The 25,045-nt window shown below is 44.6% G+C and overlaps 1 long non-coding RNA gene across 8 annotated transcripts; it reads left to right on the top strand.

Moving 5' to 3' along the window:
• Positions 1-1,872: 1,872 nt before the first annotated feature.
• Positions 1,873-13,354, top strand: Gm30266. Of its 8 annotated transcripts, XR_867976.1 has the most exons (7): positions 1,873-2,072; positions 3,574-3,882; positions 4,833-6,107; positions 7,190-7,328; positions 7,933-8,128; positions 9,478-9,575; positions 10,596-10,733. It is a non-coding gene; the product is annotated as a predicted gene, 30266 (long non-coding RNA). The 8 variants fall into 8 exon arrangements; XR_001784382.1 differs by lacking the exons at positions 9,478-9,575; positions 10,596-10,733 and adding an exon at positions 13,236-13,354; XR_001784383.1 differs by lacking the exon at positions 9,478-9,575.
• The last annotated feature ends 11,691 nt before the right edge of the window (positions 13,355-25,045 follow it).

Below are 25,045 nucleotides of genomic sequence, written 5' to 3'. Positions count from 1 at the left end.
GGTGAGGGGAGGCTGGGAAAGGGACAGCTAAATAGCACTAGCCTAAAGGAGAGGCAGAAATGAGAAGGCCAAATGCCATCCACTGGTGTTCATGTTGTGTCAGGCCTAGTCTGTGAGCAGAGGAGGATACGCTGAAGGCTTCGCCAGAAGGCTGAGTGAGTCATAAACTACTCTAGTCTGTCAGATCAAAGGCCTCTTCCAACCAGGCCCTGGTTTCTTTTACAGCTTTGCAGTGCCCAGGGCCCCACAAGCCACTCAGTGAGCTGCAAAAATCTTTTATTCATTGCCTACTGTGTGCCAGCTGCTGAGCCAGACACGTGACTTAATCCCACAATCAGAGGACATATAAGATGCATGTACTGTAAAGTTCATTTCACAGGAAAAGTTACAAACAGGTTTAGAGAGCCAAAGTTACATCTGGATGCCTCCTGATAAGGACTTGAATCCAGTTCTGGGTCTTTCTAACTGTTCCTGGTCACCGGGAACTCTGCATTCCCCATCCAACAGGCCACTATAATAAGGAAGTGGGTTGCACAACACCTTATCCATACAACTTTTTAAGGCACCTTCTACACGCCTCACATTGTGTGATAAGAGCATAAGATTAGCAGACTCCCATAGGTTGATCAGAGAAGAAAGCACACTGTAGTGTAGTCACCTGTTTCCTTGTGACAAAGGGACTCACAGAGGCTTGTGAGAATTGAGGCCGAAGGCTGACTGACCTGAGCAGTCAAGGAATGCTTCCTGCTGGAAGGGCTCCCTGATGGCTTGATACTGACAACAAAAAGAAGTAGAAGGTGATGGAACTATATACAAAACCCAGGTTGTAAAGAGCTGGGTACTGTGGGGTAAGCTCCCTCTTTGTCGTGTGACTTCAGGATGGAGCGACAGGGAGCTTGGCCAAATGGCAGAATCTCAGCCTCAACCACAGACCTGTAGAATCAGCGTCAGAAGCAGATTTAAAAAAAAAAAAAAAAGTAAACATCTTACTGGAGACAGAATAAGCACGTGTTAACAGCCATGGATAGCATATGACAAGAAGGTGCCAGGCATGGTGACACAAGGGTGGCACAAACATTTGATTCCAGCACTTGAGAGGCAGAGGCAGGTGGATCTCTGTGAGTTCAAGGCCAGTGTGGCCTACACACAGAATTCCAGGTTAGCTAGGGATACTTAGTAAAATTCTGCCCTCAAAAGAGGCATGGGGGAGTTGACTTCTTCAGATACTGGTGGCGAGGGTTTATCTCATTTTTCAAATGGGACAGCTAAGGCTAGGAGCTTAAAAAAATTAGCTGATCCAAACCTTGACTCCATTTTTTTTTTCTGTCCCAAAACAAGCTTGGTCTATTTCATTATGTATTTTCCACTGCTAGACGTGAGTTCGTCGCACAATTCATTAGTCACATCAATAGATCAGTGAAAGGAATGAGGACACAGAACAAAGGGATTTTGATGGCAGGTGAGCAGACAGCGAGCTGAGCTCTGACCACAGGTTGCTGTTTGTAAGAGGAGGCTAGGCAAAGCGCTGGCCGTCAGAGGCTGGAGGCTAGATGTCTGTGGGACTGGAGGGGGTGGGGGATGCAGTTCTGGCAGTATGGCCAACTTCCTCTTGCTGAGTTCTTAGCCATCTTCGTGTTGTGACTGGCTGAGGCAGGGTTGAGTTCCCTTGGCACAGGACACAGAATGGCATGTGTCGAGGCAGGTCAAAACAGATGAGCTAGCGTTCAAAGCGTTAGCTTGTTGGGACTGGATCGATTGCATGGCCTGTTAGATTTGTTTTGTTTTTATTTGGACTTGAAGCCCTTATCATCGAACTTCTTCTATTAGTCTTATGTTCCCCTTAAGTGGCCAGTTCTTTCCTGGCCAAGGCCTTCCCACATGCAGTTTATTCATCTTGCTCTGATATAGGAGAAGACAAGTATAGAGGAGGAAAGACTTATTGCGGCTCATGGTGCCGGAGGTCTCCTTCCACGGCCACTACTTGGCTCTCTTGTTTCTGGCTTTGTGAATGCTGAGGCGGAGAGTCACGGTGAGGAGCACAGGAAGGAGCAAGGTAGCTCCCTTTGTAATAGGTAAGAAGCAGAGACAAGACATGTCCTCCAAAGGCATCATCCGCCTCTTGCAAACGGTCCCCTCCTCCCAGTTGCCCACTTAGCTGTGAAGTCATCAATAGATTCAAACGCTAGTGAAGTTAGGCCCACATGACCCAATCATCTCTCAACAGCAGGAGACCAAGCTTCCTTCAGCACGAGAATGTTGTTGGGGACACACTTGATAGCTAAACCATGGCAGCTGAATGAGGACTCCTTTCCTAACTGTGTGACTTTGGCAAGTGGCTTAACTGCTCCTTGCCTCATTTTTGCTGGCGTGTATAGTAGAGACGATAATAAGACCCCAGATGGTTGGCACGGGGGAGTTAAAGTGCAGATAAGAAAATCAGCTGCGGGAGGATTAAGGAGGGATACACGCAGAAAGCTTAGCCAGGGTCTCCATCTGGTTAGTATGCAGCGATAGTGCAGACTCTTCTTAGCGTTTTCAAAGGCTTTTCTTGGGCCCACCCCATTGATTCTGGATATCTGTAGTGTTTGTGTTTTGGTTTTGCATGTGTCTAAGGAAGTCCTGATTCACTTGGCATGGCTTGGGAATTCAGTATGCCTGTTTCCTTCAAGCAGGAAACCTGGGAGATTATGAAGGTCTCCACTTCGTTTGACTGTCAGTTTAACTCTTCCAAAAGTATGGGGTCATTTTCTCCACACACTGAACCCTGTGAAAGCAGGAGCTGCACCTCAGTGATTGACAAATGACTTCCTAACCTCGCACAGTGCCCAGCGCAGGGCACCTTTCCCACGATGCCTCTGCTATGCCTTCCTCTTGCTATGATTTGCATGTTGTATGTTCTCTAAAGTCTCAGAGTGGCACTATGGAAGGTGGTGGGACCTCTGAGACCTCTAAGGTCACTGTGGTATGCCACCAAAGGAGGCATGCCAGCTATTTATTCTTATTCTGCTTCCCGGTTTGTGATATAAGCATTTTTGGTCTATCCCATGCTTCCCACCAGTGCTGTCTGGCGCAAGCCTACAGAAGGCCAAAGCATCAGATCTGTTCAGTGATGGGCTGCAATCTCCAAAACCATGAGTTTTTAAAATCAGTTTTTTTTTCTTTATAAGTTAGTTATCCCAGGTATTTTGTTATAATGGGAGTCTGATTAGCACCCCACCCTATATACTGGTTTTCCTGATGTCATTGTACTAATTAATAATTATGCCTGTTTAACATCCCCTATTCATTCATGTTTCTGTATCTTTACAGGATGTGGATGGAAGTGCCGTATGTCAGAGCATGAGTGTGTCAGAGTGGAGCTGTCAGAGTGTCAATGGATCAGAGTGTCAGTGGGTAAGAGCATGTGTGTCAGAATGAGTGTGTCAGAATGTGTATATATACCTTCACACAAAGTGGTGACAGCTCATGAACGTGAGTCAGCTCCAAAGTTGGAGGAATAGCTTGCTTTAACACACTCATTCTTGCTATGGCATGATTCTCTGTCATACTCTTGGGTTGTTCTTTGTTGCCCAGACAGGGAGCCTCACAGTGCGGACGTCAGAATCAGGACAGAGGGTATCCAGAGTCTCATGTGGAGCAGATCACCCACCGCTCAAGTGCATGCCATCCTTCGTCACCGGCAGCCAAGGAGGCCTCAGAGGTACCTGGGGTCTGAGCCTTTGCTCATGGAGGAACTCCAGCTTGTGCCGGTGCTGGCCCCAGTACAGTGAACTCCTCCCACCCCTGCCTCCACCTCTCTGTCCCCAGTACAGTGAACTCCTCCCACCCGGCCTCCACCTCTCCTACTTAGATCCCATTTTCAGCTTTACCTTTAAATAACAGGTATGACTTGTGCTCATTTTCCTCCTTGAGTGGCTGGGGAATGAAAGAGTCCTGAATTGGTACCATATATTGGAATGACAAGAAGACCTAAATTTCGGGGGCTCAGGTACTCAGAGAGTCAGCAGAAAACCAAGATTGTGACAGGCACCAGGGGGTATCACCAGGAATTTGCCTTGACCATGGCTTTTTGAGCAAATAGTGGGGAAATCATGAAGGGAGAATTGGAGCAGGAAGAGATGACTTATTCACAGGCTCCAAGGGAGCGCCTTTTTCTCCCCGTGGTGCTTCCCCAAGCATCAGAGCAGTCTACCTGTGTTTATGAGACCTGTTTTGTCTACTTGACCTCTAAACTTCCGCAAGCATCCTCCCCACTTTCTTGTGCCCTTAAGCCATATTTACAACTGCTTCCCAACACATGGTACCTCCGCCAGGTAGAGGCAGTGGGGAACTACAGGAGGGGCACACGGGGTGGTTGCCTTTCCAGTAACTGCTCTCCCATGCTGATATTACTGCTGCCAGTGCTGCTTCTGATTCAGAAAAGCCTGGGCTGGAGAGACGGCTCACTGGTTGAGAGCACTAACTGCTCTTCCAGAGGTCCTGAGTTCAAATCCCAGCAACCACGTGGTGGCTTCACAACCATCTGTGATGGGATCTGATGTCCTCTTCTGGTGTGTCTGAAGGCAGCTACAGTGTACTCATATAAGTAAAATAAATAAACTAGAAAGAGAGAGAGAGAGAGAGAGAGAGAGAGAGAGAGAGAGAGAGAGAGAGAGAGAAATGCCTGCAGTCTCTATGGTTAATGGAACCCCACATGACATGTTCACAGAATATCAGTTTTCATCTGTCCAGAATTATCAGGGAGGAGAGATGTTCTGAGGTGACTGTGGTCTGCAGATCAAGGCCCCAGGGGCTGACCCCTGTTTACAAATGTTCTTGTCCTTTTTACACAGTAGGAGTTGCCCATTTGGAGTGCATGAGGGAGGCAGGCTGAGTTTCACCGGGGAACAAGAGCATCGTGAAGAGCAACACTCCATGCCTGCTCTACTCAGCACATCTTTCCTGATGCCCGAGTGCAGAGCAGATTGGAAAATTCATTACATTTGTCAGGACTTGAAGACGATCTAAATGCAAGCTGCCCTGCTCTGAGATTTAGTAGCCTTCAGGATAGCTTGCATATTTGTTATATTGCCACCTTTGGTGTTTTAACATTTATTATCCCCCAGGGTCATAAAAATGTCTTCCTTTTTACAGAGAGCACAGACCCAGAACTCCTGGGCCCACCAACTCACTGGCGTTGGAAAGGATCTCAGTGAAGTTTTGTACTCTTGATTTGTAACTAAAATGCAACTCTGCTATGAAGTTGTTTGGCCTGGCAAGTTGCAGTGAGGGCATCTCCTCCCTCCCCGAAGATATGGCTGCTGAGACACCAGTATGAACAAGTGTGCTAGCTCAGGCTAGCTCAGGGTCTCAGACTTGTGTGTTTGTCCTAGCTGATTTGTGGAACAATGCATTGCTCTAAAATTGCTTTTTTTCTTATTCTTTAAGTTAGACCAGACAAGTTGAGTGCTGGCTTTTGCTTCATTCAAAGCAAGGTTAAGGGTAGGGTAATGGCTGTGGGACCTGATTTGCTACTCAGGCTTCTATCTAGCTCATGTCTTCTTTTCTTTTCTTCTTCCTCTTCACCCTCTTCCTTCTCTTCCTCCTCTTCTTCTTCCTGTGAGTGCAAATACTCATCCTTCAACAGATAAAAGAGAATTCATGCGACAACTTGCACCCCCAAAACACCCAAAACCACCCCCCCCAAAAATCCCCCAGACAACAAAAGAAAAATGGTTGTTTTGACTTTAGCTATTTCAGAGATTTTGGTTTATACTCATAATTTCTGAGCCTGAGGTGGGGCAGAATATTATGGTGGGAGCTGTGTTTGAAGCAATTCTGCTCCATTTATGGTGGCCAAGAGTCCAAGAAGGGGAAAAGGAGCAAGGCTCTCAGGATGCCTTGAAGGGCACACCCCACTGAATTAATTTCCTTAAATGAGGCCCTGCCTCCTCAGGTTGTACTATCTCCCAGTAACCATTAAGTTATGGATCTACCAGTGGATGAACCCTTGGTGAGGCCATCTCATCAACTCTGAACACTGTTCTGGTGGGACCAAGCCTTCAACATCTGAGCTATGGAGAGCCATTTATTATGCAAGCTTGAACAGAGCCCTTGAGGGAGCATAGGTATGTATATATACCTTCACACAAAGTGATGACAGTTCATGAACGTGAGTCAGCTCCAAAGTTGTAGGAATAGTTTGCTTTAACACACTCATTCTTGCTATAGCATGGGTCTCTGAAACTGTAGTGGGAAGTCCTTCAGTCACCCTCCAGGACAACCCAAGAGTTGTCATCGTTCATTTGATAGAGCATTGGATAGCTTGGAGTTCAGTTATAGCATGCATATTACTTATGCATATTACTACATTAACCTTTATAATAACTTAATTAATATATATATATAGATACTATCCATGTCTCCTCTTTTATAGATAAGGAAATAAACATAACTGTTTGAATAACTTGCCCAAGGCATAGTGTTTTCATACTGGCCCATAAAGCCTTACCTTGTACTCTATTGTCCTGACAGAAAAATACTGCAGGGATCTAGAATCTCAAGCTCTTAGGCCTGTCTTCCGGCTGCTACACAGGCCCCCAGAGCTCCCTTGAATTAGGATGCCCGTGTAAGAACTCATTATTCAAATGTGGCACTTTTGAGAATAAAAGGGTGTTATTAATAGTTGCGTTGGTACAACAGACACGAATGAAACGGTGGTACAGGGCACTCCGGCTCATATGGTCACCATCCAGCCAAAGGAAGTCCTTAAAACTTGTGCTCTCCTCTGGCTTAAATCTATTCTTAGAACAATAATACAGAGTTGAAAGGAGCTTTGCTTGGCATCTAGAAATAGCACACGCACACATGGGAAAGCAAAGGACGGAAGAGCTGTGAAGACTCCATGAGTTCACCCCGATCCCCAGCTAGTAAGTTAGCCACACAGTTTCAAGGCTCCTGGAAGAGGCTGCGTGACTCTGCCCCCAGATAGCAGCTCTCTACTCACGTATGCAGAGCAGACAGCACACATTTATTTCATGTTGGCTTTTCTCAGCCCTTCCAGTCCATGAAGTGACATTAAGTGGCCCAGGTCGGTGCTGTTTGTAAGGGGGTTGCTCTACATCTGGCTTAGAGACCCCAGATAGTTTACAATTGATTGCAAGCTAACCCACAAGGCCTTGGCTCCAGGGAAAGTCACTATCTTTACTAGACATGGCTGCAAACAAGACAACCCTCTGCTCTCAAGGAAGGTGCTATCTCCCAAGACTGACTATTCTGCCATTGAAAAGGTGCTGGCTGCCCGTTTACAAGAAGTGTGAGAGCCTTGGACAACTGCTTCCCAGCACCAGGTAGGCTCAAAGACTATGTGGCTGAGATTTCTGCACTGAGTGCACTGGTTAGATTTGTAGGGATCCATCCAAACCAGAGATTCCAGGTCTGTTTTATCTTGAGAAGAGGCTGAAGCCAAGACAGGGCAAGCGATGAGAATGAATGAACCGTAAACGCACTATTGTGCTTTTCTCTTGGCTGAGATTTTATCGGCAAGACTGAAATATTAGTTCTTTGCGGTTCTCACAGGTGACTGTTTTTGTTAGAAGATGGTCCAGATGATTAATTTGAGGGTGGATACCTGTTAGAGCTATTTTAAACAAAATACTTTATTAATCCTTTGAGAATTCCATATATATGTACAATGTATTTTGATCCTATTCACCCTCCAGCTGCTCCAGGATCCTTCCCTCCTCCCCCAACCCTTTCCAACTGAATCCAAAGTGCGCTGCCCATGAGTGTGGGACCATCTACTGGGTCTATCAAATACAGTACCCTTAAAGAGAAAGGACTTGTCTTTCCTCAGCAGCCATTGACTGTCAATAGCTCCTCATTTGGGGGTGGAGACTCCTGAGGCCCCTCCCTCTTCTGCATGGGAATGCTGATTGGCTTGATCTTATGCAGGTCCTGTGTGGGCCACGGCAGCTGCTGTGAACTCATCGTTGCAGAGGTCAAACCCAGATGACACACTTCTCTCCTTCCTCTTCCTGCCTCCTCTTCTGTATTGGTCCCTGAGCCTTGGGGAGAAGGCACGTGATACAGATGTCTTATTTATGGCTGAGTGCTCCACATCCTCTTATCCTCTGCACTTTGATCACTGGTAAGTTTCTGAGTTAACCATTGCCCACTGCACAAGGAGGCTTCTCTGATGTGGTCTGAGAGATGCACTAACCTATGGGTAGAGAGATATCTATTTTGAGGGTAGTTTGATGCTGTATGCATTCAGCCAAATAATGAGGAGTGGGGGCTCAGGTCTATGAGCTCCCTGGACACAGGCTCTTAGTCTAGAATTATTCTTAATAAATATACTTCTCCTAATATTAAAAATTACCATGAGAATTATAAAACATCTGAAAAGTAGAGACCCAAAATAAAATACGACACTGGTCTAATTATGTTATTGCAAACACAGGTAAGTTTATATTCTTTTGGAGTGTGTGTATACCTGCTTATAACTTTTATAATCATTGTTGTCATACTTTTAAACCACTTTTTATTTATTTTTTTAATTTATTATTATTATTATTATTATTATTATTATTGGTTTTTCGAGACAGGGTTTCTCTGTATAGCCCGGGCTGTCCTGGAACTCACTTTGTATACCAGGCTGGCCTCGAACTCAGAAATCTGCCTGCCTCTGCCTCCAGAGTGCTGGGATTAAAGGCGTGTGCCACCACCCCCGCTCACTTTTTATTTTTTATTAGGCCATGAAAAGCAGTTTTCATAAATATTATTTAAAAATAAAAATCATTTTAAAAAATAAAAATCATTTAAAAATACTGAATGCCAACATTTATTCAGTTTTTGGACATTTGATCTTGAGTCAAGTGTAAAATAAGATCGCAGGCCTTGGAATTGATATTCTACTTGTATCATTTACCAGAGCTACAACTGCGGAGTAGTTAATTATTTTCTGTAGGCCTTGATTTAATTTACAGTAAAATGGGTTAATTGAATTTTTATAGGGTGGTAGAGAAAGCCAATGAGAATGAGATAGTACTTACAAATAATCTTAACAGTGCCTGGCACTTAAACAGTATCTGCATAGTAAATGCTTCTTTTATTACTATTGCTTCCATTTCTTATCTTAATCCATGGTCTAAGACAAGAATACTAGTAATAGCTCAAAATGCCTGAAGCTGGGACTTTCTGAAGAAGTGCATCTTAGCCAGGCATGCTAACACGTAGCTGGAATCCCAGCATCTGAGAGGCTGAAGCAGGAGGATTACAACTGTGGGCCCTGCATGTTCAGATTTTTGTCCTTCCAGCCCAGACAGAGGTCAAAGTTCGCTCTAACCACATTACTGTCTGCAAAACTGGAAGGGGAGCCGGCGGGGAGCTTCAGTTGGACCTATAATGTCCTGCCTTTTTCTGCTGGGGAGTGGGTCCGTATATTATTTATACTAGTTAAACATTTTTGCTCACCTGAAGTATTTCTTAATTTGAAAGCACAGAAGAAGCACGCAGCAAGGAAATGGTGCTTATTGACTCTCTGGGAGGCCTGCAAACCCTGGAAGGAGGCACCCTGCCCAGGGTGCTAGGAACTGGTGTGTTAGAGATCAATTCCAACAGTCATGTGAGACTTCAAGACAATATTATGTGGCAGAAAGAAGGCAGACTGCTGTTCATGAATTGGGGTCTTTATTTCCTATATGGTGTTCAACAAGTTTGAGAGAGAAAGAGAGAGAGAGAATGAGAGAGAGAATGAGAGAGAGAGAGAGAGAAAGAGAGAGAGAGAGAGAGAGAGAGAGAGAGAGAGAGAGAGAGAGAGAGAGAGAGAGAGAACAAATGGAAAAACCAAGTGGGAAAGGGCCCCAAACACATGCAGTTACTGCAAATGAGAAAGCTGTTCCCATAGAGCATCTGATTTTAAAGGCAGAGGAAGGTCCTAATTGTCCTCCAGGCCATGGGCCTAATTTATGGAGGGAAGGGCCAAGGAGGTAAATCTTTGTGTCATTTTCTGAGCCACCCAAAATAAGCCCATTAAACGACCTCCTATGAATGGAGGCGTTTTTCCCCCAGCGTTCAGTCCCCCAGCCCTCTCCCACACCCAGCGTCACCCTGGGCACCGGCCCCGAGATCCCCAGGGCACAGCTGACAATGGGGGCATTCAGGAAGGCCTTTCCCAACGGGATAGGAAGCCTGTTTTATGCCCTGTTAATTACTTCAACAATTTATAAATTCATGACAAACATAAAGTCCTCACAGAGATTGGATTTCAAATTGTATTTACCTGTAACAGAATCCCTTTTGTTTGTGATTCCTGGATTTATGAGCTGTTGCACAACAAAATGGAACTGCCCCTTGTCCCCCTGGAGAGCACTAGCAGGGGACCTCAAACATGCCACAGAGACAGAAGCCCAGTCAGGCTTGGATGCAGGGAATGCACATCTCTGGCCTCTAGTTCTTGATGCTCCTCTGTTTCAAAGCCCTGGACTTGGGAGTCCTGAGAGGAGGGAAGATCACTCTGGGTCAGATAAATTCTCTCCCAGGAGTGAACTATTTTGACTTTGTGTCTTTGTGGGACACCTCTGCTCAGCATCTTTATCTCTGTTTTCTTGTTTCAGGGACAGGGCTACCTTCTTAACAAAGCAGCCCAGATAATTGCCACAGTTTCTCAATCTCCTCACTTATCTTCCATTTGGACGTTAAGAATGACTTTCATGAATGTTTTTGCATTTCTGCTTTAAAAATAAAATCACTCAATGGTTTTTCTTTGCTTTCATAAGAATTTCACACTTCTGCATGAACCTGCAAGGTGCTGTGTGGGTCCATGCACGAGCTTTGTGGGTCCATGCACGGGCTGTGTGGGTCGGTGCACTGGCTGTGTGGGTCCGTGCACGGGCTGTGTGGGTCCGTGCACGGGCTGTGTGGGTCGGTGCACGGGCTGTGTGGGTCCGTGCACGGGCTGTGTGGGTCCGTGCACGGGCTGTGTGGGTCCGTGCACGGGCTGTGTGGGTCGGTGCACGGGCTGTGTGGGTCGGTGCACGGGCTGTGTGGGTCCGTGCACGGGCTGTGTGGGTCCGTGCACGGGCTGTGTGGGTCCGTGCACAGACTGTCCCTACCCCTGATTTCTGTTCAGCTGCAGCGGCCTCTTCTCTTCTTGTTCTCTCTTTAAGGTCAAGCTGCTTTAGTCACCATGCAGACCTTCTATGGCTGCAAAGATAAACCCAAGATAATCAGTGGGGAAGAAGAATGGCTCCTTTAGCTCACAGTTTAGGAGATTTTGGCCCACAGTGAGCCAGCACACAATGGTGTGGTGTGTGAGGCAGAGCAGACATACATTTCATGGGGGAGAAGTCAAAGAGAATGAGGTGGTGGCAGAGTGCCACTCACTATCTCCTTTAGTAATACTCCCAGTGACCAGGAGGCCTCCCACTAGACCCTCTTAATGATACTGTCACCTCACAGAGATAGCTGTGGCTGAGCCTTTAACACATAAACCTTTGGGGGACATTTCAGATCCCAACTCTTTTCCATTAAATAACTAACAGAAGAACCAAAGACTCCACTTGAGGGCAGCAATTGGCAGGAAGCTGTGGACCTGGAAGGCTGAGGCCATCTTAGCAGGCAGCATGGAGGATGCAGGGTCAGAACCCCACAGAGAGAGGGGACCTTGGTAGTGTTGAAAGAAGAGACGGAAGCAGGTTGGTTTCTGGGACTCTGGGAAAAAAAAAAGAACAGGGACTTCAGGAGAATTGGACTCTTGAGAGCATGAGAAAGGCCCTTCGGTGCTCTCCAGAGACCATGGAACTGTTGAAATGTGCTGTTTCAAAGGAGTTGGTCTCATCTGACCTGCCCTAGAGGCAGAGAGATGGAGGCGAGCGGGAGCAGAGCTCTCGTTTCTTCTGCACAGCCCTACTAGCTTTCAGTGAGTTCTCAGCTTCAGTAAACACTGTCTATGGATGTGAAGGTGCTAACTTTATGAGTCTTGGCAAGGAGCTGCTTTTATTTTCTATTTGGTGTCAGCATATCTGTCCTCTGTAAGATACATGGGGACATGGGGGGGAGGTGTTTTGCATCCATTTGAGCAAATCGTCCTCTTTAAAGAGCAGTTAAATTCTGCGGTAGTGGTGTGCTGTGGCTTTCCAATGAGCCTATTAAAAATGCACAATGCAATATTTTTCTTTTCTTATGGCAAGAACCATCTGCATAGAGATCTGTAGAAAAGAGTACATACTTCAGAGTCCACCAGCGTTTAGTAGTTCAGTGCACTGGCATCCGACCACAAGCAGAATGCTTTCCTCTGCTAGGTTTTGATGAGAGTTTCTGAATAGGAGGTTGCTGCGTAGAACTTAGAGCATTTCATCCACAGGTCTTAGGATCAACCACGTGAATTTTCAGTCTGTAAGGTGGAGCCAACACTCACATCTGCAGCCAGTTCTCCTTTGCATAAGATCGAAACAATCTAAGCACCAGATCTCTGTATTTTCTAGCAAAGAGCTAGGAGCAAAAGTTCCAGCCCGTTCAAGTTCAGGTTTGGGAGAGTTTGGGAGTTAGGATATTTTTATCTGTAAATAATACAAGTTTAGAACTCAAACCGCTTAAATGATGAAAGAGCTGTATCAAAGTAGTTATCACAACTTGTCACTGAGGCAGGTTCCAGGGCTTTTAGCTCAGTGCTTTCAGTGTTATCAAAGAACCCCAGAAGATTCTCAGCAGCCCCCAACATATCCTCACGTCTCATTTCTTGGCTTCCTTTGGTGCTGGACCCTCCTTCCCAGGATGTAGATACTACATAGGTGACCAGGAAAGTATATGAGTGACAGTAAGAAGTGAGGACTGGCCTCAGGATTCTCAGCTGTGTTTCTGCATTGGCCATAACACTGGCCATGGGGATGAACTAGTTCCCAATGAGTGGCTGTATCAGAAATAATTCAGTCTTTGCTACAGACACTTCTGGTACACAAGGAACAGCATGATCTTAGTAGTTTAGATATGAAGTCTGTGTCCCCACAAAGGCTCCGGTGTTCAAAGATGAATTCTCAGCTGCTGGGGCTGTTGGGAGGTGATTTAGATCACGTGGTAACTAGCTTCACTAATAGATTCACCCACTGTTGAGGTTAGGGCTAAATGGCTATTTGGAAGTAGGGCTTTGCTAGAAGGAAATAGGTCACCAGGGGTCCGTCTTTCTGCTTCCTGACCACCATGAGGTGAGCTGCTTTCTTTCTACATGCCTTTCTGACATGTTCTCTGTCTCACTACAGGCCTAAAAGCAGCAGAGGCAGCTGAAAGTAGAGCGACTCTCTGAAGCTGAGCCAAAATAGACCTTTCTGCTCTTAGGTTAGTTTTCATTAGTCACTTGTCAGAACCATGGAACGTGGAGTAACTACGGTGCACAGGGGCAAGCACAGCATCTTTAGCAGCAATGACCACCCTGAGTTCAACGTTGGCTCCACTTTGACTACACACAAGAGTTTAGGCAGATATTTGCCCTCAGATGTCTAACCAGTCAAATAAATACAAATAGAAAATCTAATGAGTGCCTCTAAATATTCACCCTCAAAAGTTGAGGAAAGGGCTCTGGCAGCCCAAGCAGAGCAAACATGGCTCTGGCAAACCTTGCCCTCCCTCCATTCCTTCTGAGCCAGCCACCAAGATCCATTCCCTTATTTAGCGACTTCTTCCTCCTGAAACTGACTTCCAGGATCCAGCTATCAAAGTATTGAAGTCCAGCATTCGAAGCCCCACTTTAGCTCATCTAATTAACATGTCCAATTAAAACAAACCAACTTGTCCTAACACAGGCTTTCCCCTTTATACACCACTATTTGCCTATAGGTTGCATTCATCTCCCTATAGGAAGCCCTTTGTCCTTCTGGGGCAGATACCCCTATTCCCCTCTCCCCTGTTCCTTTCCCCTTCTCCCTTCTCCTGACTCTGACTTTAGTTCTTATCCCCTGCCTTTTGTCCCTCTGGGGCAAATAAATCTTCTTTGTGTCAAAACCTTGGTCTTGGGGTGTTCTGTGCTGACTTTGAGGTCCCTTTCAGTTAAAACAACCAAATTCTCATGTACTGTTAGTGAGAATATGAACTGCTATATAATCTATGATGGAATTCTATATCTACCAGCGATGAGTGGTTATATCCATGATTATATACCCTTAAAAAAGTCCACAGAAATGTTGCTAATCACCTACACTAGAATCCACCTGTATGCTCATCAGGGGAGTAGATAAACCCACTAACGGATGATGGTGTCATCAATAGGCTGTCCTGATTCTTTTCAAGGTGGAACTGCTGTTCAAACTGGCAAGAGTGTTGCCTGACAGACAGCCTTCAGCCTGTCAGCCCCTTCCAGAATGTCCTTAGCTGCAATGACCCACTTTGCTTAAGGGTGCCCTTCCCAAAGAGCCTGTTTCTCTCAGGACCACTAAGGCAGGCCATGTTGGCTCCTGCATGTATCAGAGATGCTAATTCCTTGGCTTGATCTGAAGCTTTTCTGCAGGCAGCTTGGGCAACTGTTTACAGAGAAAACCACAAATTACACCATTCTATTCAAGTGAAGATTAAACCTGGAAAAATGAATCCACAGTGAAGAAGGGCAGAATAATAGTGACCACTGATTTTAGGGAGACTTCTGTGGTGCAGGGTGTAGTTTAAACCCGACTAAAAGGGTAGTTACCCCTTTACTTACATATAACCACATCTATATACCCATATTTAACATTTATTGTGCTGTAACTTGGTTTTGTATACTTGACTATGTTGTTAAAAATGATAAATATTTAAAATTAATAATAAAACAGATTGTATTGTCGCTGTCTCTGAGTCTTGCTGGTCTGTAGTATTTCATATATAATGTCGAATGTCTTGGGTATGTCTGTGAGGGTTCTTAATGAGATTATTTTATATAACTTTTTCTAGAGCAATATGAATAAAAGTGTCTGTTCCCCTTATGTGATATCAGACCAAAGAAGTGATCCCATCCAAGGCCAGCGTGTTGGTGAATCGATAAATGTATCAGGTTAGGGACTACTTACAGGGCCATGGGTGACTCAAGAGACCGCTGCACCACTGAAAATCCCATCCAGCATGGGTGGTCACTAATGAAAGCTGCCTCCCCGGAGCCCTCTGAACACCTTTCAGGCAGCTCTACTGGAGTCTGCCCTCCTGGAGCAATTCGTAACTGCTGGTTTTAATGGAGGGGAGGGGCCTCATGAGTCTTGTAACTTTTTGAGCTTCCTGACTCTTGTACGTTTGCCTTGTAAAGTTCATTAGCTTCCTGAGTCTTATGAACTTCCTCCTCCCTTCAGGAAGGAATGTTTCAATTTGGAGGCAATAGCTATGCACTAGATTAACTTTGGTTTGATAAGATGAGAACTTTATATCACCCTGTCTAACATGGGTGGGGGTAGGGTGGGGTCTTTCCAATCAGTTGAAGGTCTGAACAGGGCAAAAATGTTGGCCCATCCTCCAGGAGGGGAAAGCTCTGTGTTAGCAGGGCACATAGGCAATGACAGAAGACAGTGACCTTTCTGTTGTTGTTGTTTTCTTGTTTTTGTTTTTTGTTTTTTGTTATTCAGGAGGCTATAACTTAACATAGTTATTATTCCTGCCTTAAGTGACTAGTTAGTAAATATTTGGGGGATGTTAGGATACCATTATCTCAAAATCGGGGACTATACAAGGCTGATCACTCTCTCCCTATCTATTCAACATAGTACTTGAAGTTCTAGCTAGGGCAATTAGACAACAAAAGGAGATCAAAAGGATACAATTGGAAAGGAAGAAGTCAAAATATCACTGTTTGCAGATGATATGATAGTATACTTATGTGATCCCAAAAATGCCACCAGAGAACTCCTAAAACTGATAAACAACTTCAGCAAAGTGGCTGGATATAAAATTAACTCAAACAAATCAGCAGCCTTCCTCTAATCAAAGGATAAACAGGCTGAAAAAGAAATTAGGGAAACAACACCTTTCACAATAGTCACAAATAATATTAAATACTTTGGTATGACTCTAACCAAGCAAGTGAAAGATCTACATGACCAGAACTTCAAGTCTCTGAAGAAAGAAATTGAAGAATATCTCAGAAGATGGAAAAATCTCCCATGCTCATGGGTTGGTAGGAGTAATATAGTAAAAATGGCCATCTTGCTGAAAGCAATCTACAGATTAAATGCAATCCCCATCAAAATTCCAAATCAATTCTTCATAGAGTTAGAGCAATTTGCAAATTCATTTGGAATATCAAGAAAACCCAGGATAGTGAAAACTATTCTCAACAATAAAAGAACTTCTGGGGGAATCACCATCCCTGACCTCAAGCTGTACTACAGAGCAATAATGATAAAAACTGCATGGTATTGGTGGAGAGACAGGAAGGAAGATCAATGGAATAGAATTGAAGACCCAGAAATGAACCCACACACATATGGCCACTTGATCTTTGACAAAAGAGCTAAAACTATCCAGTGGAAAAAAAGACAGCATTTTAAACAAATGGTGCTGGTTCAAATGGCAGTCAGCGTGTAGAAAAATGCAAATCAATCCATTCTTATCTCCATGTACAAAGCTCAAGTCCAAGTGGATCAAGGACCACCACATACCAGATACGCTAAAACTTATAGAGAAGAAAGTGAGGAAGAGCCTTGAACACATGGGCACAGGGGAAAAATTCCTGAACAAAACACCAATGGCTTATGCTGTAAGATCAAGACTCGACAAATGGGACCTCATAAAATTGCAAAGCTTTTGTAAGGCAAAGGACACAATAATAGGACAAAAGGGCAACCAACAGATTGGAAAAAGATCTTTTCCAATCCTACATTGATAGAGGGCTAATATCCAACATATACAAAGATCTCAAGAAGTTAGACTCCAGAGAACCAAATAACCTTATTAAAAATGGGGTATAGAGCTAAACAAATAATTTTCAACTGAATTAGAGAAAGGACTGAAGGAGTTGAAGAGGTTTGCAACCCTGTAGGAGAACAACAATATCAACCAACCAGACCCCCAGAACTCCCAGGGACTAAGCCATCAACAAAGGAGTACACATGGCTCCAGCTGCATATGTAGCAGAGGATGGCCTTGTCATGCATCAATGGGAGAAGAGGTCCTTGGTCCTATGAAGGCTCAATAGATGCCACAGTGTAGGGGAATTTAGGGCAGGGAGTGGGAGTGTGTGGGTGGGTAGAGGAACACCCTCATAGAAGCAGGGGGAAGGAGGATGTGATGGTGTTTCTGGGAGGGAGGCAACCTGGGAAAGGGGATAAGATTTGAAATGTAAATAATGAAAATATCCAATAAAAAAAGACCCATTATCTCTCTGGTTTACTACTGATCTGTTGGATAGACATAATTTAGAGTCTCTGTCCACTGAACTTGCTTATAGAGCATGAAGTCGAGGCAAATAGTCAACTTTAGCTTGATCTTGCAATTCTAATAAGATTGCTTGAAAATGTACATTGCAACCTACTGTTTGAATTTATGTCTATGCCCAAGTCCTAGAGTTGGTCTGGATGAGGCAACCCAAAACAAGGAAAAGGGTCCCACATGCAGGCAAAAGAGCCAGAGACATCCCTCCTTCACATCACCAAAAAATCCCATAAGAACAATGAGCTACTTAGGCATAACATACATGCAGAGGACCTAGGTTAGACCCTCTACAGGCTCCCTGATGTCTGTGAGGCCTGTGAGTACCAGACAGATGACTCTGGCTATGCTCTCATGGTGTCCCCTACCCCTCTGCTTCCTCTGAGTCTCCCTTCCCCTCCTCCTTCTGCAGGACTCCCCAAGCTTCTTCTAATGTTTGGCTGTAAGAACCTGCATCTACTCCCGTCAGTTGCCTGATGTAGTGTCTCTGCTCTTGATGACGTGGGTCAAATGTTTTGTGACTGTGTTGGTGAACCAGTCCCTCCACTTGAGGCCTTAGATCTTGCCTGGTTACAGAAGATGGCCAGGTCAGTCTCTGTGTTCCCCATTACTAGGGTTAATTTCATAGATTCCATGAGTTCCATTGCACTAGGTTTTTACCTCGTCAGGACATCTTTAAGTGTCTCTCTTGTTATCTTCTCTACTTTTTATTTTCTCTGGCATTCAGGGGGATTCCAGCATCCAGGTATTCATAGCCTTAAAGAAACAAGTTTTCTCTATCAAGGAAGTGACCCTGCCAGGCAGGTCCCACCTTTGATTTCAACTCTGAGCATCATTTTTTTTCCAGGAGAAGAGGAAGAAGGTGTTCATTGGTTCTTGTGAACTAGCTGAGATTTTACCACGGCAACTGGCAGAAAAGACTGTAGCTGGCCAAAGGACAGGATGGAAATCTTCTATTTTATGTCAACCTTAAGGTCACATTCTGAGACCTTAAGACTGGAACAGGATCCTAGGGTAGACTTTTCCAACCTGCTTTTGTACTAGCCAATATGGTAAGAGATGGGTTAGGTTTCGATTAAAGAGAAAATCCCAGGGCAATGGGGAGGAGGGAGCACTAGGCTGAAGGGAAGGGGACCCTGAGTCATTCAGTATGTGGCCTTATTGCTGTCAGTCTCTAGTGACAGTCCCCAAGGAAGGGACTCATTCTGTTCTGCAGTTTGAGACTCTAAGGAGAATATGTTAGTCACTAATTCTATTGCTGCAACAAAATATTGGACAAGAACCAACTTAAGGAAAGAAGTAAGTTCTGGCTTATAATTCCAGAGAATGCTTGCTAGTATGGAATGGCATGGATCCAAGAGCAGGAGACGAGCTGATTATAGGAAGTACCCCCCATAAAATCTCAAGCCTCACCTATAGTGACTCACTTCCTTTAGCAAGGATCCTCCTCCTTCCCAAACAAGGCCACTAGCTAGGGACCAATTGTCCAAGTACACAAACCTATGGGGGATATTTCTCACTCACAGTACGACAAGAAGCTCAGTAAAGTACTCTCCGATGAAAGGGAATTTAAGTTGCTCTCTATCATTTTGTCAGCTCTCTGTTCCTGGGAACATGATATGACCTTCTTGACCTTTTTGTGCTCACAGTAAAACACTACTAACAACTGGGTTGTGATATAATCTGAGGTTCACCAATCAATAGCCCCCATGATGACTAATTGATGTGTCAGCTTGACTGAATCATGAGGTACCTAGATATTGGTCAACCATGTACTTGGTGTGACTATGGATGGTGTTAACATTTGAGCCTGTGGATAGAGTCAAGCCAATGTCCCTCTACAATATGTATGGGCCTAAGCCACTTGGCTTGGAGGCCCCAGTAGAACAAGAGGCTAAGAAGGAGATCCTCTTGTTTCCCTGATCTGATCACTATCTTTTATTGCCCTTGGGCTTGAGCTGGTTCTTGAGCCTCCAGGCCTTTGGACTGGAATCACACACCACGGGCTCCACACCACCATTCATTCCTCTTGGTCTCTAGGCTGCCAACAACAGAGCATAAGACTTGTCAGCCCCAAAAATTTCAGCCTTTACTTTACTAAATAACTATTGATTGGATTCTTTGTGTCTATTGAATAGTCTGAATATGAGTTGTCTCCCATGAGCCCATGTGTTGAACACTTGGTCCTGAGCTGGTGGCACTATTTTGGGAGGTAGTGGAAAGTTTAGGAGGTAGGGATTCATTGAGGAAGTGTGTCACTGGGGCATGCCTTTGAAGGTTGTATCTGGTTTTCATCTGCTCTCTCCCTGTTTCCTGCCACCATTGGATGGAGGAACTCCATTATTTTCTTCTCCTGCATCAGTTCTACTCAAGTGCATGGGACTAAGTGTCCATGGACCGAAACCTTTGAAACCATGAGCAGAATAAATCCTTCCTCCTATAAATTATTTATGAAAGACATTTTTTCACAGTGATGAGCAACTTCCACACACACTGTCTGTATTTATGTAGAAAAACATATTTTTTCTGTCTATCTATCTATCTATCTATCTATCTATCTATCTATCTATCTATCTATCTATCTATCACCTTGGCTAGCATTGACTTCTTCCTATCTGGCTTATTATATTTTAAGGAAAGTTTTCACATTTTCCTTCCATTTTACTCTCAAGGCAGTGTCAATTTCAGGAGAAACAAGCATCTCTGGAAATGGGATGCAATTTAATTGTCTAAATTTTACTGTTTCAAGTATCTTAATTATTATCTGAATCATAAGGGTATAGTTACTCATATAAATGAAGTATAAGCTTAGTGTTGTAGTGCAAACTTTTAATCCTAGTACTCTGGAGGCAAAGGCTGGCATATCTCTGTGAGTAGGAGGCCAGCCTGGTTTACATAGTGAGTTCCAGACCAGCCAAGGATGTATAGAGGAACTTTGTTTCAAAACTCAAAAATTCTGACCAAGAAACCAATCAATCAAACAAAACCCCTGCCAATCACCACCACCAATAAAATAATAGATTATCCCTTTTATAGTGAGTAGCATTCCTGAGGTATTCTTGACATATAAGAACCTATTTACTTGAAGCACACAATTTGACAGTTTAAGATGACCTTTGAGCTATCAACACAATGGCTGCCCATCTCCATCTAAGTTTCCTCATGCTTCATGGCTAATCATTCCATTTCTAGTCTCATCTCATTTCCAGGTGACCACTACTCATCTGCCGCTTTTTTTCTCTCATAGTAAAACTAGGGATCAAAAAGACTGTATTATGCCTTGCCCATGTCAAGGCTGATACTCAGCATTAGTTACATTTTTGTACTGTGATGTGGTACCATGAACAAAAGCAATTTACCAAAGAGCGTTTATTTTGGCTTACGGTTCTAGAGGGAGAACAGCATTGAGGCATGGAAGCAGGTGGCCAGAGTAGGGAACTGGCTGAACACATTTCCATCCATACACAGGAAGCAGAGACAGTGAGCAGGAAGCGAGGGAAGCTATAGTCCCTCAAAGCCTTTCCTACAGAGATGCATTTCCTCTAGCAAGAGTTCTGTCTCTTCCATAACCTTTCCAAATAGAGTCACCAACTGGGGACAAAGTGTTTAATAATGTGAGACGGTGGGAGACTTTTCTCATTCAGACCATCACAGCTAGTGTCTTGAAACTTGGCCCAGGTTCATACTGGGAGACCGCCTTCAGACATCCCCCAAATGGAAGGAGGCAATTAGATACTTACCTGGTGTTAAACTCAGACCAGGTGCTTTGTTATTGTAGCTTAGTACTCCCTTTGGATGGCAGGCTCAGTAACCCCCTTGGCTTTAGAAACCTTTTCTTTAATGAAAGTTTATGTTCATCTATGACTTCTTTCTCAGCTCATATGTCCAAATATGCTCTTGATTTCTCCACCAGATGTTCAATTATCTCAATCTGAACTTGCCCAACACGTAATTTCATAATAACCTGCCTTCCCAGCCTCCACCTTATTTTCTCTCAGTGTTTGTTTAACATCTACCCGACTGCTTAAGTAGATCCAAGTCAGATCCATCCCTTCTCCTCATATAGGATCATGGACCCATCAGCAAAACTGTCTTTGAGAAGGAACCTCAACCTTGTCTCTGCCCCCATGCCCACTTCTACCCCTGTTCCAGCCACCTCCTCTTCCAGTTGGTGTCCCACCTTCACCCTTTCTCTGCTCTTAATACCCCTTTCCCACATGTCTTCTGTGGTCTCTAAACAAAATCAAGACCCCCCCCCCAAAGGCGTCTGACATGAATATCACATTCTTAGCTATAAAACCTCTATGAATGGGTTTTGTGGGTCCTTAGGCATCCTTGTCCACTCTGACCTTCTTTTCCATGTTCAGACATACCAAGTTTATGGCCACCTTAGAATTTTGTGGCTTTTACTTGTGCCTAGAATGCTCTCCTCATCTTAATATGGCTAATTTCTAGTCTCTCCTAAGGAACAGAAATGGTGGCGATTGTGTCTGAAGTCATCCGGTTTGCTTATCTGTCCCACATCTGTTTTCCTCTAGAAAGCGAGAGCAGGCACCCATCAGTTTTACACACTGACCTACCCACTGATGCAACTAATTACAGCTCTCTGAAACATACCTGGGACGACCTGCTCCCCAATACCTATCTATTAATAAACAGCGGATATCACAATCATCGAAGCTGTTAACCATCTCTACAGTAAAATGCTTCTCTGTTGCTCTATAAAAATTTAATAACTCTTCCTAATGCTTTCCTCCCTCAGTTTTGTTTTGTTTGGCTTTGTGCTCTCCACAGTGATGAAGAATTTAAATGTTTTAATTTCTTCACTTTTCTACTCTCTTGTGGGATCTCCCCTTGACAATCTACTCACATCTCTCTCCGTCATACATATGCCTCGTGGGTTTTGCTGAGTAAACAGAGAACAGTCGCCGTATTAGCCGATGTTTTCTTACCATATACCTCTCATGTTTCCATAATCCTTACTTCGCTTGTATTACCGTTCCCAGCCCGGCATTCATCAGCCTCTTACATTTAACTCTAAACCACTACAGGATTGACTGCTCATGATTCTTTCTTATACCCGCCAGCTTTCTCACCTTGACTCTTGTTTTAATTTAGTTTGCATTTTTAAGAGTTCTTCTTCCTGTAATTCCTTAGTTTGGAGCATGGGTACATGCACGTTGCATTCACAAGGTTCAGCATTGTCTTCAGCAGCAGCAGCAGCAGCAGCAGCAGCAGCAACAGCAGGTCGTATCCGATTCTCTTTCCAGGCAAAGGGGATGTGCCAGGACCGTCAAGAGCCTATTCTCACAATGACTACACTTTTCCTCTGGCTTTGTGTTTGTGAAATCAGCCAATTTACTTCGCAGGACTCAACCTTTCACCCTTTGCAATGTCAAGGGCTTCAAAATACAAGTGCTCCATTCTGTGTGTGCACAGTTTGTGACTGGTCTCAGCAGACTCATTAGTGAAACTGACTGTGTGTGTCAACACAAACTTCCTAATCAACAGCAAGAGGAGAAAGTTCTAGAAAGTCTGCTACCACCCTTAACTATTTCTGAAGTGATACATTTGCCTTTATTCATGTGACATTGGCCAAAGGATGTCATATGACCCTACAAAACTGCAAGGGGAGTAACACTGCTACTCCCATGCTGGAAGGCAAAGAATTGGAAATATTTGTGGTCCCAGGTGTCTCCCTGAGTCCTCCTTTAAAGTGGATTTTGTGGAATGGGTGCTGAACATGGTTTTTGTGGTGCTTATAATGGAGGGTCCAAAAATCTCAGTTTAGTAGTGCAGGCTAGCCCCAGGTGCTGACTGTAAGTCTGCCATCACTGGCAGGCACACACACACATGCCGGGGTAATACGTTTTCAGGGGCACAGGGAGGGAACAATGGGACACATGATAGCTGCTCCTGATGGCAGTGATCTCCTGAGAGGACCACTGACTGAGGGGGCAGACTCACGTTTGGATCTTGATGATGGGCAATGCAGCTTTTCTACAGGCAAACTCTGTGCCAAGCCCCATACAAATGCACACAAAAGAATTGTGTGGTCATTCCACCTCTCTTTCCCTGGCCCTCAGTGGTTCTCATGTCATAAATGGGCAACTGCGGCTCAAAGAGAAGGCAAGTCAGATGGAAACTTGATTGGAATATGGCCTGGGAAAGTCACACCTGGGCTTCAGGGCTGTGCTCTGAGCTCCTTCCCAGATGGCTGTTTACTGGTGAGCTGGGTTTCGAAGGGCAAGCCAAATAGCTAGAGTGGACTGTCTAAACCTGAGACGCCAGCCTCTGAACAGACATGGAGGCAAGTGTAAATGGGAGAGAATAGGTAGGTACCCTGTGACTGAATTAGAAAACTGTACATATATATCTTATGGTCACAGATGAGATTTGAAAGTCAAATTCATGCCAGTGGGTAAGGCTCTGAAACTTGCAGGCTGTGGGATCTTTGTTAAAGTTACTCTTTCTCTCTGAATCTTAGTGTCTGGCCTGGAAAAACCAGTTGAAATGTTCTTTGTGACACTGTGTGTGTGTGAGTGTGACTGTGTGTGTATGCATATGGTATATATAATGGTGTGCGTGTGTGTGGTATATATGTATATGTGCATGTGGTGTGTGACTGTATGTAGTATGTGTGTATGTGGGACTCATGTGTGTGTCTGAGTGTGGTATGTGTGTATTGTGTGAGTATGGTATGGTGTGTGTAGTGTGTTGTGTGGTATATGCATGTTCTGACGCTTAGTTGAACAAGTATGTGTGTAAAACACATAGAAAGTGCTTAACAATGCTAATTCCTGTCCCTTATTTTCGGGAGCTAGCACTGGCCAGCTGGAGCAGTGGTGGCTGCGGATGGTATAATGGAGGCTGGCAATGTTTCAACAGCTCCTGAAGCTCCAGGTTTCTTCCAATCCCAACAACCTCTTCATCATGTTTGCAACTGGCCTCGGGACCATTTGGTGTTAATTATAGCAACCCAGGCTTCTCTGTGTGAAGGAAATCGTCCCTCATTTCTCTCATTAAAGTAAAATATGACCCGTTTTTATGCTTGCGTATTCTGTTGCCGAGATTATGAGAATCATCCTTTCTGTTTATACAGAATGGAGAAACGCTACACCAAGAGGGCGCCTGGCCCTGAGCCTGGGGAATAGAAAGCAGATGTTGTCCTCTTGGCCCACCCCTCCAGCTGCGCTCCTGTCTCTTCCTCTGTCTCTGCATCTCGGCACAGTACTCATTTCAAAGCAACTCCAAGGCAGGGGCTGTGAGAACACACTCAGGCTGCGGCACACCGAACCAGGTGCCAAGATTCATAAACAAGCCTGTCCCCAGAAACCAGGGGCGGGGGCTACTTGCTACTAAATCCTCGTTTGCTATTCACATTTAGGGTGGACAGCATGTTCTGATACACAGATGTGACAGAGAAGTGGTTGCTATCGTCAAGCAAGCTCACACATCCACTGACCTTAGGCAGATACCTTTTGTTTATAGGGTGTGAGCACTGAAACCCTGCTAGCGAATATCTCCAACAGTGGACACCCCACGCCTATAAACTCTCTTCCCTTATGTCGTACACTACATCTCTAGATTGCCCATCCAACACAGCTTTAACTGTGATGTCTGACCTCTGAACCATACCTCAGTTTCAATTCCCTTGCACCAAAGTCTTCCTTCTGCCCTAGGGTGTAGG

This window comes from Mus musculus, chromosome 4 (genome assembly GCF_000001635.26).
Source record: "Mus musculus strain C57BL/6J chromosome 4, GRCm38.p6 C57BL/6J".
NCBI classification, from domain to species: domain Eukaryota; kingdom Metazoa; phylum Chordata; class Mammalia; order Rodentia; family Muridae; genus Mus; species Mus musculus.
This window is presented reverse-complemented; position numbering and strand designations above follow the sequence as displayed.